Below are 19,169 nucleotides of genomic sequence, written 5' to 3' on the forward strand. Positions count from 1 at the left end.
ATGTACATCCCCACCAATCCACTGTTCCTTTAACAAGGTCAAAGGTCCCGTCAGTCTACAACCAAATAGTTCAAGTGAACTAAAGCCCAGCGATCCTGTACCGACTCTCTTCCTGAGAACAAAAGCAAATATATTCCTTCATCCCAGTCTTTCCATTTTCAACACAGTATGTCTTAAACATTGTTTTGAGTGTAGAATGAAAACTTTCTACAGCCCTTGTGATTCCAGATGGTGCACAGATGATGTTATTTGTTCAGCTCCTAGTTCATAAACTACCTACTGAAATAATCCAGGTGTAAAATTACTTTCTTGATCAGACTGGATTTCTTTGGGCAATCCAGAAATGGTAAAAAAAAACAACTTGGTTAGAACTTTCGCTACAGTTTTAGCTTGAATATTTCTGAGAGGTATTGCCTCTGGGAATCTGGAGGCAGTATACATAATACTTTGTAGTTACTGATGGCCAGGTTTAGGCTTTGGCACTGGGCCAACACAATCCACTATAACTTTAGAAAAGGGTTCACCGAATGCATGTATAGACTACAGTGGGGCCACAGGGGTGACCTGGTGGGGTTTACCCACAAATGGACAAGTGTGACATGTTTGAAAAAGGTCACATCTTTCCTCAAATTAGGCCAGTACAATTATTTCATAAAGCTTTTTACAGTTATATTCATTCCAATATGGTCACCTAAGGGCATACTGTGGTCCAAAGTTAAAATTTCAGCCATATAAACTTTAGGAACTACAACTTTGTGAACAATTGCCCATTCCTCACTCGCTGGTATAGCAGGAGGTCTCCACTTCCTCATTATCACTCCATAATGATATAATACCCCACTGGCACTTTCTTAATCTCATTATCTGAGAGAGCTGTTTCTTTTAAAGCTTCAATCATAGGGTCTCGGTTCTGTTCTGCTATAAACTCCTTCCTAGACAGGGATAAATCTTTCTCATCAGACTTACTACCTGAATCCTGTTGAAACAATGAAGGCAGAAAAGTCCCTGACATTCACCATAACCTGCATCCCGATTTTGGCTATCATGGGTATCAGAATCATGCTGCACAGAACCGTCTGTGTCGGCAGACATTTTAACCATACTTCGAGTTCCTGCGCAGGAAGGATAAATGTTAAAATCCATCTGTGGGTCATCAGTGGTTGGCCTAGTTGTCAACAGCAATGCAGGAACAACTTTATCATCTGCCAGGTCATTCTCTAACAGCCAAGTAACATCTTCCACCGGTAAACTGGAGCACAATCCGATTTTATCAGGTCCCGAAACCAACCCTGACTGTAAAGTTACTTTGTACAATGGAACAGAAACCACAACGCCCCCAATGCCTTTAATAAGATTTACCTCACCTGTTTCAGTCTCATCACCAAACTTTGGAATGCTGTCTCATATAAGTGACTGAGAAGCCCCTGTATCTCAAACAATTTTCAGTGGTACCGGGGTTGACCCTTCCTTTAATAATACAATCCCATCTGACGTAAAATGATCGAATCTCTTCTTAAGTGGGTCAGACCTCTCAAATCCTTATCTGAACCTCAACAGAATGTTCAGAACCCTGTGGGTTTACAGGTGCTTCAACAGACTGATCACAGGCATTCGGGACTGCCTCCTTTTCCTTTTTCCTATCTGAACCTCAACAGAATGTTCAGAACCCTGTGGGTTTACAGGTGCTTCAACAGACTGATCACAGGCATTCGGGACTGACTCCTTTTCCTTTTTCCTATCTGAACCTCAACAGAATGTTCAGAACCCTGTGGGTTTACAGGTGCTTCAACAGACTGATCACAGGCATTCGGGACAGCCTCCTTTTCCTTTTTCCTATCTGAGCCTCAAACAGAATGTTCAGAACCCTGTGGGTTTACTGGTACTTCAACATACTCATCACAGGCATTCGGGACTGCCTCATTTTCCTTTTTTCTTCCCCAGGAGGCAACAATTAGCCATCATATGAGCAGCTTTCTTACAATAGTAACAAGTAACATGAGAATATTTCTCCTTCAACTGCTTCCCTTCATTCTTACTCTTGTCACTAGTCCCAGTTTTAATTTCTGGATTACACTGTTGAGCACTGCTACTCTTTTGGAAGCTCTTATTCGGAATAAATTTAACCTTATGAGTAAAAACAAACTCATCTGCTCATCCAGCAGGCTCCTGCAAAGTGGCAGCATCCTTTTCATCTAAATATCTCTTTATGTCATCAGGCACGCACCCTCTGAATTCCTCAATTAAAACCAACTCTTACAAGCTGTTAAAATTATCATTTATATTTTTTATATGTGCACCAGCAGTTAAAACACACAAACTTCTCATAAGCAAGTTCCATATAAGTTTAATTCACAGACTTCCTCAAATTTCTAAACTTTTGCCTGTACGATTCTGGGAAAAACTCGTAAGCTTTGAGCACAGCCTGTTTCACAATGTCATAATCAGCTGCTTCATCAACTGTCAAAGCAGAATAGGCTTGCTGAGCCTTCCCCTTAATTACACTTTGTAAGAGAATAGGGCAACCCTATTTTCGCCACTTTAAACTCTGAGCAACCTTCTCAAAATGCTGAAAGTATTTATCAACCTCTACCTCGTCAAATGGAGGTACCAATTTATCTTCCCGACTGGCCTTAAACTTATCACCAGAGTCTAACACTAGACCCCTTTGCTGCAATCTCTCTATCTTTTCCAGTTGGAACTGCCTCTGCCTTTCCGCAGCCTCCACATTTAATTTTTTTCACTTGTACTGGAGCTCAAGCTCACGAGGTTTACTTTCAGGAAACACCTCCAACTCTTCCATTTTAAACACACCCTCAGATACATAATGTTCAGCTACTACACTCTGCATCTGTGCCCTCCCTATTGTCGATTTCCCCTTAGCAAGTTTTAACCTTCTAGCAATACGTAGCAACTCAACCCTTCTGGCGTCCTCCAGTGCCTGGCACTTCGAGACATCTATCAACATCCGTTGCTACTGATTTTCCACACACAAATAAATCAAAAAGGAATTTCCCCAATGAAATCGATAATTAATGACCACGCCCCCAAATCTGTTCATATCCCAGACGCAGCTCCAAATTTTGTTATGAATTGTAACGCTTTAGAAACGAACACCGGCAATAGGCTCCACATGGAGTCTGTTTTTGATGTTAAAACCATCTTTATTAGAATCTACTTATAATATAGTAACTTAAACAAGATAAACAAATGTGTTATGTGTATATATGTGTGTAACTATAACTCCCAGACTATTGAGTTCGGGAGAAACAAGGCTTGGAGTCTTGAGATGGCAAAGTATGAAAGTTCAGTTCAACCACGGAATAGGTGATGAGAGAGATATTTGTAATCCAGCGTAAATGTTAAGAGAAGGCAATTATGTCGAATTCCACAGGTTTCATGGTGGTAAAACAAGACAACAGTTGCTGTAAATTCTATCCGTCATCATTACAAATCTACATACGAATTATCACGGAAAGTCACTTGTCACAAGGGGTATCGTCTTCAACTGAATTACCACACCACACCCAGGCAAGGGTTAACACATCAGTGGTCTTCACAGGATACCCCAAATCAGATCCACTCCTACGGATCAAACGAGTTGACAACCACACATTTGAGTACGCTGAATCGATAATTAACTCACCCTTGTGGGCATGGGAATGTTGCGATCAGTGACCCTTGGCCGCCACTTCCCTTGTTTTGATCTTCCCATTTTTCCGTCTTCGTCTCCGTCTGACTCTGAGTGTCTGTGTCCTCGGTTAAAACTAAACAAGCTGCGAGTGATGTAAAGAAGCTGCAAGTCAAACTGATTTAACTTTTTAATTTCTCTCTCTTAAAATGACAGTCAACTTCAAACGAAATCTAGGGATTCATAACAACGGTCACTCCCCATTGTGATCTGACTGATGTGCCAGTACTTGGGATGACCGAGTGAATCACTTCCCTCATTCTGAGCAGGTGAACGGCTTCTCCCCAGTGTGAGCTCGCTGGTGACTCTGTAGGGTGGATGACTTACTGAATCCCTTCCCACAGACTGAGCAGGTGAACGGCTTCTCCCCAGTGTGAACTCGCTGGTGTCTCTGTAGGGTGGATGACTTACTGAATCCCTTCCCACAGACTGAGCAGGTGAACGGCTTCTCCCCAGTGTGAACTCGCAAGTGACTCCGTAGGTTGGATGACTGACTGAATCGCTTCCCACAGACTGAGCAGGTGAATGGCTTCTCCCCAGTGTGAACTCGCTGATGAATCTGTAGGTGGGATGACTGAGTGAATTCTTTGCCACAGACTGAGCAGGTGAATGGCTTCTCCCCAGTGTGAACTCGCTGATGACTCTGTAGGTTGGATGACTTACTGAATCCCTTCCCACAGACTGAGCAGGTGAACGGCTTCTCCCCAGTGTGAACTCGCAAGTGACTCCGTAGGTTGGATGACTGACTGAACCTCTCACCACAGACTGAGCAGGTGAATGGCTTCTCCCCAGTGTGAACTCGCTGATGACTCTGTAGGTTGGATGACTTACTGAATCCCTTCCCACAGACTGAGCAGGTGAACGGCTTCTCCCCAGTGTGAACTCGCAAGTGACTCCGTAGGTTGGATGACTGACTGAACCTCTCACCACAGACTGAGCAGGTGAATGGCTTCTCCCCGGTGTGAACTCGCTGATGTATCTGTAGGGTGGAAGATCGAGTGAATAGCTTCCCACATTCTGAACAAATGAAGAGCTTCTCCCCAGTGTGAACCCGATGGTGTGCCATTACTTCAGATGATTGAGTGAATCCTTTCCCACAAATTCAGCAGATCACCAGCCTCTGCCCGGTGTGAACTGACTGGTGTGTCCGCAGGTGGGAAGACCGATTGAATCCTTTCTCACACACGGAACAGGTGAATGGCCTTGCACAGTGTGGACTTGCTGATGTACCTTCAGTTGAGATGACCGAGTGTATCTATTCCCACTGTCTGAGAAGGTGAACGGCCTTTCTCCTGTGTAAAATGACGGGCGTGCCAGTTGGTCAGATGACCGAATAAATCCCTCCCCACAGTCTGAGTAGGAAGGATGGTCGATTCAATCCCTCGCTCCACTTCTTAAATATCTGTACGGAGACAGTAAAACTGGCGTGCTGTGTTTGAGATTCCTGGAAATAAGTTCCTTCTCGTTTTAACCTTTGAAATGATTTACAAATTCCTTCAATGGCTGTAGGACAACATTTCAGATGAGATTGCTTGAGTCGGCAAGTTTTGATCTGGCTGTTCCTCACTGTTACAATGAGGTGGAACCCAAGTTGGACAGAGAAGTCATCTCCTGACTGGGTAGAGTGTTGGTATCTAGAATGATCATTAATTCCCCGATGCTTTTCCTATTTCTATAACAATGGGGCATTTCTGCCAGCACCAATTTGTACCCTGGCGCAGTTTGACTCTCTCCATTGGTATTATTCCCTCTTCCTGCTGAGCTGCATGCGTGCCTGGCCCCACAGTAACTGAAACACTCTCATGCAAATTGTCTTTCTTGACGTGCATCTGGGATTTTCTGTCACGTATTATTAACTTAAAGTTCCACAATTTTAACGCAATATAAAAAATCCCTGCCGAGGTGAACGTTTGGTCTGCACAGCTGTTAAAAGGACTTGTGGAAAATTACAATACAGAAACAGGCCATTTGGGCCATCTGGTTTGTGCTGAACTAATTAAACTGCCCACTCCCACATCCCTACCATCCAGATACCTACACGAAGCTCTTAAATGTTGAAAACATGCTCGCATGCACCACTTGTGCTGGCTGCTCATTCCACACCCGGATGACCGTCTGTGTGAAGAAGGTTCCCCTCATGTTCCTCTTAACATTTCACCTTTCACCAACATGCAACACCTCGCACTTGTCCGCATTGAATTCCATTTTCCATTTCTCAAGCCATATTTCCACCTGGTCCAGGGATATTCTGTGGAAATCACTGTCGGTAATACTTTGTGGTTGGATCTGGATTGGGAGTACCTTGTGGAAGCTACCTGTGTGTTAACCTTTGCCTGGGTGGTAGTTCCTTTTGAAGACAGTACTCCTGTGATAAGCTACTTCTGGTGATAATTCGTATGTGGATTTAGAACAACGACGGATAAGACCTACAGTGACTGTTATCCTGTTTTACCATTGTGGAATTTGTGGAATTCAACGTAATTGCCTTCTCTTGACATTCACCTTGGATTACAAATATCTCTCTCTCGTCATTGATTCCGTGGATGAACTGAATTTCATACTTTCCCATCTCAAGACTTTAAGCTTGGTATTCCCTGAGCTCAGTGGTTTGGGAGTTATATTTACACATATGTGTACTCATAACACTTTCAGCTTTTGATTATTTTGCTTAATTTGTTATATTATAAGTAGATACGAATAAAGACAGTGGTTTTAATATCAAAACCACACTCCAGGTGTGGTCTATTGTGGCTGGTTCATTTAAACCGTTACAGGAAGTAACAGAGGTGTTCGTGTTTATCTCTTTCTGGGGGCCTCCATGTTAACACCTTTCTGTCTCTCTGTCACACCTTGCCAAACTGGTAGAACTAGGGGCCTGCTGAGTAAAACTATGATTCCAATGTCTGTAATCCTGCTCAACCAGAGTGAGGAACTCTCAGCCCGAGCTTCCTCAAATAACACCTGGGGAAGAGAGTGTGGAACTGTGGGCCAGGCAGAGATGACTGTGGCTGTCGGTGTTTTGAGGGATGGTATCGCAGGCCCCCACCAAACTGAACTTCCTACACTGGGAAACATGCATCCTGGCCATAACTGCAGTTGCCCAGCAGCCGAGAGGAATAACTGAGACTGCTTGATTTTGGATGATAGTTTTTCTCTCCTATGGAGTAGCCAGGAATTCACGAGAGATAATCAATTTGGATACAGCACTTGAGGAGCTGGCCACAATACTGCAGGGGCCCTGACGGAGACACAGGCCCAAGTAACAGAAACATCCACTGAAATGATTGCAATCCGGCAAACAGTCGTACGGAATCGTACGGCTTTAGATTTTATCCCAGCTGAGAAAGGGGGAACCTGTGCTGTTATTGACACAGAATGCTGCACCTATATCCCTGATGAGGCTACTAACGTTACATCCCTCTCCAAGCACACTGCCAAGGAGACTGGCAGCATCAAGAGAGTAGGGCAGGATTTACACGGGTTCACCGAAGGGTCGAAATGGTGATTTTCGAAGACCTGTCGGTAATATGTGGGGCATGAAATTGCATTATGTCCAAATGGTTGTACATATCATTGTTATAATTACTGAGGTATGCCGTTTTTACCCACTGAGAAGTAAATGCTGTACTTGGTTGCTTTCTCTGTAAAAAGTTACTGCTTTGTTGATCATGTAATGATCGAAAGGAGGGAATGATAAAGTATGTAAAAGGGTTAACTCTATATTGAAAAATAGCAGCCTGTTTTTCTGAAAGAAACTTCTGATGATGACCCAATGTGTTAAGCCGTGCTGAGCCATATTTCTTCTTCAGGGTAGCTAGCTAGGGTTTCAGGATGCTTATCTCCTTGTGCACTCATGTGTGGAGATAGGACAGTTTCTGTCTGTTCTCTGTGTGTAAGCCATTATGACTATTTTGTAATTTGTCTTTAGGGTCTGCCATGTAGTAAATATTTTTGGCTCCAGCCTGTCTTGTGTGGGGATTATCTGGACAGATATATCTGTGGTGTAAGGGGAATTGGTGAATTGGGTGGAAGCATTCACAGAATGTTCCTGTCTGAGTGACTAAGTAAGTAAGTCCCGCTCTGAGTGGATAGTTCAAAGGTTAATTTATTATCAAAGCAGGTATTCATAAATAACGCTGAGTTTTTTTTTTCTTCTCCAGAGAACCACGAAACAAAGAAAACATGAAAGTCGTTCAGAGAGAAAAAAAAATGAAACTCCATCCCTACCCACCGCATCAAAACGGACGGCATCCCGATCATCAACCCCCAAAATCTGCCCCTCCCGCACAAATGGGAAGAAAAATATCGACACCCGTTAAAAAACATTCCTACCTGGAACAACTGAGGAGGAGCCGGTGTCACCAGTGTGGAGACGGCCACATCGGGAGCAGCGGACACAACAGGCGATCCCCGGAAGATTCACAGGTGAAGTGTCGCCTCACCTGGCAGGAGGATTGGACAACGGAGAAAGTTCGGTCGTCCCGCCCTTTCACTGTGACACCCCAAACCCCACATCAAATCCGTCCAAACGAATCTGGGCGAACTTTAATGACCAATAAATATAATTCATCTCAGCGATCAGCTGTCTGAGTGATTCCCTGACTCTGAGAGGAAGGGGTACCTATGGTCCACATTGTCAGGGTGTTGAGTTTACCAGGAGACAAAGACTGCAGGGACGAGAGGTTTTCTGTTGACTAATACACTGTGTGTGGACCCCGCTGGCAATTCTGGTGTTGTGACCCGAATCGAGACAAACACCACGCTGCCCACTCCACCAACAACACGGCACAGCCGAACACATAACAGAGGACTTTACATCTCACAGCACTGGATTCAGTGATGAAATCCGTGATTAATGTTGTTGTCCCACTGAAAAGTCCATTAACCATAACCCTAACCCTGCAATATGGTGTAAAATCCCGCTCCCCATACTAACACGGGTTATACAGACCAAAGAACAAATTGCCGGAGGAACTCAGTGGGTCGGGCAGCATCTGTGGAGGGAAATGGACCGTCAACATTTCGGGCCGAGACCCTCCCTCTGGACTGAGTGTGGACAGGAAATAGTCAGAGAAAATAGGTGAGGGGTGGGGATGGGGCAAGAGCTGGGGAGTAAGAGGTGGCTACAGGTTAGGGGGGAGGTGGAAGGTGAAAATAGTGACAAGGGTGGGAGGTGAGTAGTTGGGGCAACACGGGGCTGCAAAAGATGGATATTAATTCCATAGAGGATGAACAAAGAGGTTAGAGAGTATTTGTTATAGAGAGCGCAATGAAGATTCACCTGACTGATCCCTGGAGCGGTGGGGTCATCATATGAAGAACGATCAAATGTGATAACTCCAAATGTCATTTAGAGAATCGAGGACTGAGAGGCGAACACATTGAAATGCACAACATCATTACCGGTTGAACCAGGCATCCCAGTCTCTGAAAAAGGGGGTGGACTGTCCGGGACTGTGATGAGGGGAAATGTCTCCATTCCGAGGGTGGTAAATGTCTGTAAATCCCCACCACAGAGGGCGATGAAGACTCAGTGATCATCATCACGTAGAAAAGAGGCCGGCAGATGTGTGGAGACCGAAGGGATAGAAGAAATGAGGATCGGACAGAAAAATGTGGCTGAGATCGAAGAGCAGCCGCCATCTTGTTGATGGTTAGAGGGGCCGAATGGCCACCTCCTGCTGTTTCTCACTTGATGTTTCAGAGTTCCTGTCCACTGAGACCGGAGGAATGTGAATAGAAATTAGTGTTTATAAACACAGAACCGATTAAAATGAAACGTGAACAATTCCTGTTTGGGCTTGAATTATGTTTAGGAACTGGATGGGAATCGAACCCGTGACTCTGTGACCTGGGGGTGGAGGGAAAGCGTTTGGTGTAGATATGGTGTGGAAAAGTAGACATGTATCTGGTGTAAATATGGAATAATGTGGGGAATGCGGCGGATGGGTCCGGCAGTGTGTGATGGGCGAAGAGCAGAGTCACCGGTTCAGGTGGGAGACCCTCCACGCGTCATCTGATCCCGTTTCCTGTTCACGTTTTTCTGCAGATCTGCAGCATCTGCAGGTCACTGTTCTACGTGTACGTGTAGCTTCACCTTTCCCCGTTCAGACAAGGCAGTGAGATCCGGATCTGTCACGTCCTCTCGTTGTGGGTGGACAATGTTTTTTTTCCTGCAATATTTTCTGCATGTTTCATTCACTGTTTCAACGTGCTGAAGTGCAGCCGATGTTTCTGGGTGTATGACCCATTTATGTGAGAATTTAGCCATTTATATTTATCTGAGCTTCTCATAAATGTGTACAGTTTAATTCAGCTTCACTTCAGAATTTCCAAAGCAACAACGCTGTCAGTCAAATAGTTCCACACAATTAAAATGGTTTAATACATTTTTATTTTTGTACTATATATATATACTTATTTTAAATCACAATTGTTAAAATCTTTTTTTAAGAATTAGGTTCTACTGCTACCGCAGAGACAACGAATTTCAAGGCATATGCCGGTGCTATTAAACCTGATTCTGATATTGATATGGGAGACCCACCAGCGGTCACCTGATCCCAGTTACCGCAGATCGTAATGTGAGATTGAAGCATCTTCCATATATTTGCTTTCCACAGAAATGACAACAGTTCAGTTTCCTTCTGTGGTTCCAGAGCAGAAGCTCAGTCTGTCTAATATTTCCACACATTTAAAATGGGGAAATTTGTTTATTATCATCATGTACTGAGCTACAGTGCCAATCTTGCCTGACGTACCATCCACACAGATAGATACATTACAACAGTACATTGAGCTGATATACGACAAAACAATAACTGTAACAAAGCATTATGGCTGCAGAGAAATTGCAGTGCAGATAGACATATGGTGCAGGGTCAAGTCGAGTTACATTGTGAGGTCGAGTCCATTTAATCATTCATTTGGCTTATAACTGCAGACAGGAAACCATCCTTCAGCCTGGTGTTACGCACCTTAAGGGTTTTGTATTTCTCCGCCAATGTGGGAGCGGATTTGCAGCAAGAATGTCCAGGTTATGAGCTTCTTTGTGTACATGGCCTGCTTTTCCGAGGGAGGGAAGTGTAGGGAGAGTCCATGGAGTGGAGGCTTGTGTCTCTGATGTTCTCTGCAGTTCCTTGCAGTCATAGGCAGAGCAGTAGCCATACAAAGCATGAAGTATCGACAAGAAGCTCAGAGACCTCGGCCTTCACCCTGTCTTGTGTAGCTGGATCCTGGACTTCCTGTCAAATCGCCAGCAGGAAGTAAGAGTGGGCTCCCTCACCTCTGTCTCTCTGACCCTCAGCACACATACCCCACAGGGTTGTCTCTTTGGCCCTCTCCTTTACTCTCTGTGCATCCATGACTTGTGTTGCCACCCACAGCTCCAATCTGCTAATTAAATTTGCTGACAATACTACATTGATTGGTCTAATCTCAAAAAATAACTTTCAACCGATCAAATGCCTACTGACAAGGTTCGGTCCGAACAAACTTTTCAACCTTCTTCAGGAGATTAGTCAGAGGAAGAGCAATAGCAGCAAAGTTCTTACAGAACTTACGATAATATCCATCCATTCCCAGAAACCTTCTAAGAGCCTTCTTAGCAGTCAGAATAGGAACTTGAGAAATTGCCTGGACTTTTGCCCGAACAGGAGCCAACTTGCTTTGACCTACAACATAGCCAAGACAGGTCACAGTGTCATGGCCAAATTCACTCTTAGCCAAGTTAACTGTAAGGCTGGCCTGGGAAAGCCTGTCAAACAGCTTTTATACTGCAGAGATGTGCTCTTCCCAAGTGTCATTACCTGTGACTAAGTCATCAATATTGGCATCTGTGTGTTTTAATCCTCGAATTACAGAATCAAACGTTCTCTGGAATGTTCCTGGACCATTTTTCATTCCAAACAGCAAAACATTGTATTCATACAACCCAGATGGTGTCACAAACGCAGAAATTTCTCTACCTCTGTCCGTCAATCGAACACACCAATACCCTTTCAATAGATCAATCTTTGTAAGAAATTTAGCTTTTCCAACCTTATTGATGCAATCACCTACCCTAGGGTAGGACATTTGCCTTCCTTTTATCAGTGCAAAATCTAACACTACCATCAGGTTTGGGCACAATGATGCAGGGTGAGCTCCAATCTGATGCTGAAGGACTAATAATACCATTTTCCAGCATATAGTCTATTCCTTGCTCAGCCAATTTACACTTTTCTACGTTCATGCAATATTGGTGTTGTTTAATCGGTTTTGCTTGACCAATATCTACATCATGTATTGCGACCGTGGTTTGCTTGGGAACATCGAGAAATAAATCTTTAAACTTCAGAATTAATTCCTTCAGCTGTTGTTGTTGCTCTGGCTGCAGATGAGCCAACCTGTTATCAATATTTTCTGGAACAACCGAGTTCATTAGCTTAACTGGGACCATGTTTTGCTTGTGAAAATTCTCAGACGAGTCAATTGTTTCATTCTCAGGGTTACCAGATTCATATGTTTTGACAACAACACACACAGATGGTGCCTGCTTGTCAAAATAAGACTTTATTATATTTATCTGTACCACCTGTGTTAGTTTACGTCAGTCGGGTGTTTTGATAACATAACTCACATTATTAATTTGAACGACTATTTCATCCGGTCCATTGAGTTTCGCCTGAAGTGGATTCGTCAACATTGGAGGTAAGGTAAGCAACTTATCCCCCACCTGATATTTTATTTCGCAAGCCCGCTTATCAAACAAACACTTATTTTGTTTTGAGAAATCTTTAAGTTTTGTCTCGCTAGACTACAGGCCTGGAGTAGTTCATTGTTGTACTTCAAAACTTAGTCTAACAAGTTAACATGCACATCCCCATCAATTCATTGTTCCTTTAACAAGGGCAAAGGTCCCCTCACTCTATGACTAAATACAAATTCAAATGGACTAAAGCCCAGTGATTCCTGTACGAACTCTCTTACTGCGAACAAAAGCAAATATATTCCTTCATCTCAGTCTTTTCCATTTTCAACACAGTATGTCTTTTTTTGGCATGTGTGTGCGTGCGTCCGATGATGTATTTTTCAAGCCTTTACAAGGCACGGAGCGAGAGAGTGAGAGACAGTGTGGAACATATTGTGTCTTAATCATTGTTTTGAGGGTAGAATGAAATCTTTCTAGAACCCATCGTAATTCTGGATGGTACGCAGACAATATAATTTGTTTCGCACCCAGTTCATCAACTACCTACTGGAATAATCCAGATGTAAAATTACTTCATGTCAGACTGGATTTCTTTAGGCAAACCAAATAAAGTAAAAAAAAACTCGGTAAGAGCCTTCGCCACAGTTTTAGCTTTAATATTTCTGAGAGGTATTGCCTCTGGGAATCTGGATGCAGTACACATAATAGTTAGCAGATACTGATGGCCAGATTTAGTCTTTGGCAATGGGCCAACACAATCCACTATAAATTTTGAAAAGGGTTCACCAAATGCAGTTATATATAGACTGCAGTGGGGCACTGTGGAGATCTGATTAGGTTTACGAACAACTTGACCAATGTGACAGGTTCTGCAACAGGTCACAACATCTTTCCTCAGATTAGGCCAGTAGAATTATTACATAATCCTGTTTACAGTTTTATTCACTCCAAAATGGCCACCTGAGGGCAGACTGTGGGCCAAAGTTAAAATTTCAGTCCTATAAAGTTTAGGAACTACACCTTGGTGAACAATTGCCCATGCCTCACTCGTTGGTATAGCAGGTGGCCTCCACTTCCTCATTATCACTCCATCCTTGTGATAATACCCTACTGGCACTTTCTTAATCTCATCATCTGAGAAAGCTGTTTCTTTTAAAGCTTCAAACTCAGAGTCTTGGTTCTGTTCTGCGATTAACTCGTCTGCGTCGGAAGACATTTTAGCCATACTTCGAGTTCCTGCGCAGGAAGGATAAATGTTAAAATCCATCTGTGGGTCGTCAGTGTTTGGGTTAATTGTTAACTGCACTGCAGGAACAACTTTACCATCTGCCAGGTCATTCACTAACAGCAAAATAACATCTTCCTCTGGTAAACTGGAGCATACTCCGATCTTAACAGGTCCTGAAACCAACCCTGACAGTAAAGTTACCTTGTGCAATGGCAAGGAAACCATGTCGCCCCCAATGACTTTAATAAGATTTACCTCACCAGTGTTAGTCTCATCACCAAACTTTAGAACGCTGTCTAATATAAGTGACTGAGAAGCCACAGTAACTCAAAGAATTTTCACTGGTACCCGGGTTGACCCTGCCTTTACTAATACAAACCCATCTGACATAAAATGATCGATGCCCTTCTTAACACGGTCAGACCTCTCAGACCTTAACTGAGCCTGAAACAGAATGTTCAGAACCCTTTGGGTTGATAGGTGCTTCAACATACTGACCACAGGTATTTGTGACTGAATCCTTTTCCTTTTTTTTTTCAAGATGGAACAATTAGCCATAATATAACCAGCTTTCTTACAATAGTAACAAGTGAGGCCAGAATATTTCTCCTTCAACTGCTTCCCTTCATCCTTACTATTGTCACAAGTCCAGCTTTAATTTCTGGTTTACCCTGGTGATCCCTGCTACTCTTTTGGAATCTCTTATTCGGGATAATCTTAACCTTATGAGTAGAAACAAACTCACCTGCTATTCTATCAGACTCCTGCAAATTGGCAGCATCCTTTTCATCTAAATAGGTCTTTATGTCATCACGAATGCACCCTTTGAATTCTTCAATTAAAAGCAACACTTTCAAGCTGTTACAATCGTCATTTATATTTTTATATGTGTACCGGCAGTCAAAACACACAAACTTCTCATAAGCAAGTTCCATATGTCTGTTTCACAGATTCCCTCAAATTTCCAAACTTTTGTCTGTATGATTCTGGGACCAACTCGTAAGCTTTGAGCACAGACTGTATCACTAGGTCATAATCAGCTGTTTCATCAACTGTCAAAGCAGAATAGGCTTGCTGGGCCTTCCCCTTAATTACACTTTGTAACAGAATAGGCCAACCCTCTTTTGGCCACTTTAAACTCTGAGCAACCTTCTCAAAATGCTGAAAGTATATATCAACCTCTGCCTCGTCAAATGGAGGTACCAATTTAACTTCCTGACTGGCCTTAAACTTATCACTAGAGTCTAACGCTAGACCCCTTTGCTGCAATCTCTCTATCTTTTCCAGCTCAAACAGCCTCTGTCTTTCTGTTTCCTCCCTCTGTTTTTCTGCCTCTCTAGCCTCAAACTGCCTCTGCCTTCCGCAGCCTCCATCTTTATTTTTTCTCACCTGTTCTGCAGCTCAAGCTAACGAGGTTTACTTTCAAGAAACGCCTCCACTTTAAACAGTCCCTCAGATACATAATGTTTAGCTATTATCCTCTGCATCTGTGCCTTCCTTATTGTCGATTTCACCTTAGCAAGTTTTAACCTTCTAGCAAGACTCAACAACTCAATCCTTCTGGCGTCCTCTAATACCTCAGAGGCTGGCGCTTCCTGACATCTATCAACATCCATTGCTACTGATTTTCCACACACAAATAAATCAGAGGGACTTCCTCAATGAAATCGATAATTAATGACAATGCCCCCAAAACTGTTAATATCTCGGACGCAGGCCCAATTTTGTTATGAATCATAACGCTTTAGAAATGAACCAGCAGCAATAGACTACACCTGGGGTCTGTTTTTGAAGTTAAAACTATCTTTATTAGAATCTACTTATAATATAGAAACAAGCAAGATAAACAAAAGTTAACATTGTTGTGTGTATATATATGTGCAAATATAACTCCAAAACTATTGAGCTCGGGAGAAACAAGACTTGGAGTCTTGAGATGGCAAAGTATGAAAGTTCAGTTCAACCATGGAATAGGTGATGAGAGAGATATTTGTAATCCAGCGTAAATGTTGAGAGAAGGCAATTATGTCGAATTCCACAGGTTTCATGGTGGTAAAACAAGACAACAGTTGCTGTAAATTTTATCCGTCATCATTCCAAATCGACATACGAATTATCACGGAAAGTGACTTGTCACAAGGGGTATCGTCTTCAAGTAAATTACCACACCACACCCAGGTAAGGGTTAATACATCAGTGGTCTTCACAGGATACCCCAAATCAGATCCACTCCTACGGATCAAACGAGGTGACAACCACACATTTGAGTACGCTGAATCGATAATTAACCCACCCTTTTGGGCATAGGAAAGTTGCGATCAGTGACCCTTGGCCGCCACTTCCCTTGTTTTGATCTTTCCATTTTTCCTTCTTCGTCTCCGTCTATCTCTGAGTGTCTTTGCCCTCGGTTAAAACTAAACAAGCTGCACGTGATGTAAACAAGCTGCAGGGCAGACTGATTCACCTTCTTAATCTCTCTCTCTCTTAAAATGACAGTCCACGGCAAACAAAACCTAGGGAATCATAACAACGGCCACATCCCAATGGGAACTGACTGGTGTGCCAGTAATTGGGGTGAATGTGTGAATCCTTTCCCACATTCTGAGCAGGTGAATGGGCGCTCTCCAGTGTGAACTCGCTGATGTCTCTGTAGATGGGATGACTGAGTGAATGTCTTCCCACAGTCTGAGCAGGTGAACGGCCTGTCTCTGGCATGAACTTGCTGATGTACCTTCAGATGCGATGATTTAGTGAATCCCTTCCCACATTCTGAGCAGGTGAATGGCTTCTCCCCAGTGTGAACTTGCTGGTGACTCTGTAGGGTGGATGAATGAGTGAATCTCGTCCCACAGTCTGAGCAGGTGAATGGCTTCTCCCCAGTGTGAACTTGCTGGTGACTCTGTAGGGTGGATGAGTGAGTGAATCTCGTCCCACATTCTGAGCAGGTGAATGGCCTCTCTCCAGTGTGAACTCACTGGTGTATCTGTAGGGTGGATGACTCAGTGAATCCTTTCCCACATTCTGAGCAGGTGAACTGCTTTTCCCCCGTGTGAACTGACTGGTGTGCCAGTAATTGGGATGACCGAGTGAATCCCTTCCCACACTCTGAGCAGTTGAAGGGCTCTCTCCAGTGTGAACTCGCTGATGACTCTGTAGTGTGGATGACTGTGTGAATCCCTTCCAACAGACTGAGCATGTGAATGGCTTCTCCCCAGTGTGAACTCACTGGTGACTCTGTAGCTGAGATGAATGAGTGAATAACTTCCCACAGACTGAGCAAGTGAACGGCTTCTCCCCAGTTTGAACTCACTGGTGTGCCATTAGGTCAGATGACTGAGTGCATTCTCTCCCAGAAATTCAGCAGATGACAGCCTCTGCCCGGTGTGTACTGACTGGTGTGTCCACAGGTGGAAAGACTGACTGAATCCTTTCTCACACACAGAACAGGTGAATGGCCTTGCCCAGTGTGAACTTACCTTCAGTTGAGATGACCGAGTGAATCCATTCCCACTGTCTGAGCAGGTGAACGGCCTTTCTCCTGTGTAAAATGACGGGCGTGCCAGTTGGTCAAATGCACGAGTGAATCCCTCCCCACAGTCTGAGCAGGAAGGATGGTCGATTGAATCACTTGTTCCACTTTTTAAACATCTAGACAGAGACAGCAAAACTGGCATGCCAAGTTTGAGATCCCTGGAGACAAATTCCTTCTCATTTTTAACCTGTAAAAAGATTTACAAAATACATTAATGGGTGTAGGACAACATTTCAAGTGAGATTACTTGAGTTGCCAAGGTTTGATCACCCAATTTACTATCTCACCTTGAATGCTGAATGACTGAACCTTCGTGACCAAACTCCCTTATGAGAGTTTGTCAAGTGCCTTGCTAAAGTCCATGTAGAGAACATCCACTGCCTTGACCTCCCCATCTATTTTGTTTCCTCATATGGATTACCATTCTGATCTTGCAGAGGATTAATTTTTTCCCATGTAATCTTTTTTACTCTTAACATATCTGCAGAATCCCTGAGGATTCTCCTTCACCTTGTCTGCTGGGGCAACCTCATGCCTTCTTTTATTTCACTCATAAGTGTTCACTTGAATTTCCTGTATTTCATAACTACCCCATTTGTTTCTATCTGCCTGTACCTGGTATGTGTCTCCTTTTGTTTTGATCTGGGAGAGGAAAGCCAAAGGGGTGATAGAGCTGCATGCTGGGAGGTGGTGGTAAGGTGGGGGGAGGGGGGGTTGAACGAAAGTTACAGGGGGAATGGGAGCCTGAATAACTGAACAGTGTTTGTGGAGATAGTTGTTGTTCAGTCCTCAAAGTCAGGAATGAAAAAGTTGAGCATGATGCAGTGAATATGATGAGCCCTGAATATTTCAATACAAGGAGCAGCGTAGGAAAGGTGGATGTGTTCAGGGCATGGATCAACGCCTGGAATTATGATACTAGGATCTGGCTGCTTGGGACAGGCTGCTTTATGGCAAAGGTATAGGCAGGCAGAATCTTATGGAGTATAAGAAATGCAAGAGAACACATAAGAAATAAACCAGTATGGCTAAAAGAAGGCATGAGGTTGCCCTCACAGAAAAGATGAAGGATAATTCTCTGAGATTCTAGAGATAGATTAAGAGCAAAAAGATTTCAATGCACAAAGGTGGTCCTCTGGAAAACCGGAATGGCAATCCACATGTGGAACCAAAGCAGATGGTGGAGATGTTAAATCTTAAATATTTTTCCATCTCTGTTTACTCAGGAGATGGCAAAGAGTCTCTGGGAGTGTGGAAAAGCGGCATTTAAATCGTGGACCCTATACAGATTAAAGAAGAGTAGTTAATTCACTGTTCAAAATAGAAGATATAAATCTACAGCATATTCCAGACCATTCAGACTAAAATGTTGTGCCAACCATATAACCTACTCTAGTAACTGCCTAGAATTTCCCTAGCACACAGCCCTCTGTTTTTCTAAGCTCCATGTACCTATCTAAGCGGCTGTTAAAAGACCCCATTGTATCTGTCTGGAACACCGCTGCTGACAGTGCATTCCACGCACGCACGACTCTCTGTGTAAAAATCTTACCCCTGACATCCCTCAGTATCTATTTCCAAGCACCTTAAAACTATGCCCCCTCGTGTTAGCCATTTCAACCCTGGGAAAAACCTCTGGCTATCCACACGCTCAATGCCCCTCATCATTTTATACACCTAAAAAAGGCTCTAAACATAAACAAGGAAATTATACATTGCTTTGAGGATTTGTTAGAAGTAAACAAAATTATGAGGGTATAGATAGGGTAAATGCAAGCAGCTTTTTCCACGGAGGTTGTGTGGGACGACAACCAGAGGTCATGGGTAAGTGGGGAAGGTGAATATTTAATGGGATCATGTGGAAAAGCTCTTTACTGAAATGGTTGTGAGAGCGTGCAATGAGATGCCTGGGTGTGGTGGGGTAATTCACTTGAAGACGATACCCCTTGTGACAAGTCACTTTCCGTGATAATTCGTATGTGGATTTGGAATGATGACGGATAAAATCTACAGCAACTGTTGTCTCGTT

At 43.4% G+C, this 19,169-nt stretch overlaps 1 pseudogene; it reads right to left on the reverse strand.

Moving 5' to 3' along the window:
* Positions 1–3,881: 3,881 nt before the first annotated feature.
* LOC140722414 (uncharacterized) lies at positions 3,882–16,975 on the reverse strand (annotated as a pseudogene).
* Positions 16,976–19,169: the final 2,194 nt, after the last annotated feature.

The sequence above is a fragment of the Hemitrygon akajei genome, unplaced genomic scaffold, assembly GCF_048418815.1.
Source record: "Hemitrygon akajei unplaced genomic scaffold, sHemAka1.3 Scf000077, whole genome shotgun sequence".
Lineage (NCBI taxonomy): Eukaryota > Metazoa > Chordata > Chondrichthyes > Myliobatiformes > Dasyatidae > Hemitrygon > Hemitrygon akajei.